The sequence below is a fragment of the Bactrocera latifrons genome, unplaced genomic scaffold (genome assembly GCF_001853355.1).
Source record: "Bactrocera latifrons isolate USDA-ARS-PBARC rearing strain unplaced genomic scaffold, ASM185335v1 scaffold_137, whole genome shotgun sequence".
Taxonomy (NCBI): domain Eukaryota; kingdom Metazoa; phylum Arthropoda; class Insecta; order Diptera; family Tephritidae; genus Bactrocera; species Bactrocera latifrons.
The window spans coordinates 842,425-845,832 of NW_017534819.1; positions in this window are offsets into that span (position 1 = coordinate 842,425).

Genomic DNA, 3,408 nt, shown 5'->3' on the forward strand with positions numbered 1-3,408 from the left:
AAAAAAAAAAAAAAAACATGATAAAAAAGGAATAAATAAAAGTTGTAAAACACTAAATATCGACATACTTTAAAAGATAACTGTAATTACTTTATGTGCTAGTAAAACGAATTGCGTAAAGTCCTTGAAATGAGGTGTATTATTTGTGAACTGTTCGTATAATTAGAAACTACTTTGTTTTAGAKTGGAAATCTTGATCCTTGCATATCAGAAAATATGAAATGAAATTAACTAACATTAAGTACACGGAGGAAATGATTATAAACACAAAGTTTTCGGTTATAGTAAAAGTGAGGTTGAGTTTCGGCTATATATGTGTGTTCGGTATGTTAGGTGGAGCGATGAGCTAGTTCTGGACTTAAACATTTATAGACTAAAGCAGTATTGTTAGATATAAGTAAGCSATGACCTATTGGCTTAAAAACGAGATAAGCTTTTCTGTGCTTGARTGGTGGACTAAAGGAAATCTTTGGATTTCGAGTGCTTCTGTTTTCATAGATTGAGTTCTCGTAGGTCGGATCATAGGTAAGTCGTCATACTGAAGGAAGTGAATTCCACACATTACATAAGAATGGCCAAGAAGAACTGGAGCAGCTAATTAGAGGTTAAAACGAAGTCGTCAGGGTGTTCTAAAAATATAAAAAAATTGCCACTAGCTTATGCTAACAAACGGGGTTTTGAAATAAAAGGCATACACTTTTTAGGGGCGAGAGAACAACTTCTTATGCTCAAATCCCAGAATATATTACAGTGAGAACTTTCTATYTCCTTTCTTTCCTTTTATACTATAGTGAGAACATTCTAATTTCTAAATGGATTTCAGCTCATTCATCCTCCCTCAGTTATCGCAAATATATATGTACAGTTACTAACAAAAAAAAAAACTGCTTATATCGACCAAACGATAACTGGTAAAAACAGCGACAACCAACTTTTCTTTGTACATYTAAAAGTTTGCTAAATTATTGTGCAAAATGTTAGAAAATAAATTTAAAGATAAACAAGTATTGTTCTCCCTTAAATGTTGGAACTGTTTTCACACAAATATATGTTCGATACACGAAAACTCAAAATGGTATCGATAATATGTAACTGCAGCAAACAATGAAAGCAAATTGGACAGACATAATAAACTACCCAAGAACATAAAAATATAAAAAAACATAAAAATTATGAAAGAAAATTAATTTACATATACAATATGCAAAGCAGCCACATAAAGAATTGATTCACGCTAAAAGCAACGCAATCAAATGGACAGACACACACGCTTGATGTTAATACCATTACAAAAAATATGCAAAATAAAAAACAAAAACAACATCAATGAAATTTATAATAAATATTGAGTGATTACATTTATCTGAACGTAATTAAAGAAAAAAAACACACAAAAGCAAAATACAAAAATAGAATAAAGTACATATTACTAAAGATAAAACAAAGCTTGCCTGCAAATTAAARAAAAAAACCTCAAAGTATTCAGTGAAACAATTGTATAACATAGAAATTATTATAAAATACAAATACAACAAATTGTGCATTTGCAAAATACATTGTGCAGCAGCAAAATTAGTATTGAAATGCTGCACCAWAACAACATTCAACATATTTACACCGTACATACGAACACTTATACAAAACACACASAAATATACAAATAACCAAACAACAATAACAATAGCGAAAATGTAATAAAAATTGCTTTTATAAAGAAACAAGTGAGGTTTTCATTTTTCAAGCAGGTGTAGGAAAGGTAAGTGATATGGACATACATACTCAAGTGTCTGCCTCAATTTATGCTACGGAAGCACGGTTTCCTTCCAGTTTTCAGCTCAGACTTCTAAAGACGGAGTTTGGAGTACTTAGCGTTCTCAATGACAAATTGAAGCTGTGCGTGCTGCCTTACCCCTCTTCYGAAAATCATCAAAAATATTCGTTTTTTTTTTCAATAAGTATTATTTCTCGGACTGCAAAGTTATAGCTTTGAGGGTATTTCCACAGTTCTTAGTTCCACAGACATTAGGCAGGTCACAATAAATGGATGAAGGACCTCATCGAAACATCTCGCAAAGACATAACGGACAATTATATACTAATATAAGTATACTGATATGGTATACTATATAAAGGTAGATCCAAGTAGAGTTATTTCAATAACCTTTTGTTTTTTTTGAAAGATCAAGGGTGTGTCGTGTCAAGCTGTAATTTTATTTTATCGTGGAAAGAATTATGCCTGAAAAACGTTTACAAATTGTTCAACTTTTTTACGAAAATCCACGTTCTGTAAATAATGTCGTTTCGGCGCCATTTGCTGTGACTCGGATTGACGTATGGAACGACTTGGCGTATTTTACATCGAGATTTTAAATTGAAAGGGACTTCGCTTCGCTCCATGGTATCTTGAAAAGTTCCAAGAAGGGCCAATGTTTTCGAGCCAAATTTTGTTCAGTGACGAGTCCTATTTCTAGCCTTACAAGCAAAATTGTTGCATTGTCGACATCGAACAAATTGAAGAGATTTAAGATCTGCCAACTTATCCAGAAAAAATTAAAGTTTGGTGTGGTTTGCGAGCCGGTGGAATCATCCGTTCATATCTCTCCGACAATTGGTTTCAACAAGACTGCGCCACTTTCCACAATGCATTTTTTAGAGAACACTTCGGAGAGCAGATGATTTCGCGTTTTGAGCTGTTCAATTGGCCAACAAGATCGTGTGATATCACATCGTTAAAATTTTTCTTGTAAGRATATGTAAAGTTTAAAGTCTATACGGACAATMYCGCTTCGATTTAGATWTTGTAGTAAAACGCCACGTCTATTATTCGCCAGTTAACAATCCTCATGCTCGAACGAGTCGAATATTGGACTCAACAGAGGAACAATTTGAGACGTAGCTCCGCCCAACAATTGAGATAATCTTTAATAAATAAATTCCAAAGAACGTTCTTTCTCCGTAAAGTTTCTGTGTTATTTCTTTAAAAAAGTAGGGAACCTCGAATTGGATCACCCTTTACTCTCGGAAATAAAATAAAATTGAGGGATAACATCTTTTTCGTTATTATGCTATGCCACTTGCCCTAGCTATCGCCGCCGTGAAGGAGAAAATAATTTTTCTTTATATSTAGTTATAAGATCTGCCTAAAAATGTTTATACTTTTCAATTGGTTGTGAAAGATTGATAATATATTTGCAATACTAATTTTTTTATTTCCAAATCTCTACACAAATTCATAAAACATCTTATTTGGCTTCCCCTAGGGTTCTCTTATAAGACTTTTCGATTATGCAGTCATTTCGGCTTCAACTGGCCTGCATCGCTATCACTTAGACCAATTTACTGTGCGCTCTGAGCTGGCTGTTCGGCTGCTGCTGGTTGTTCAACGGCTGCTGGCTGCTCGGCGGCGGG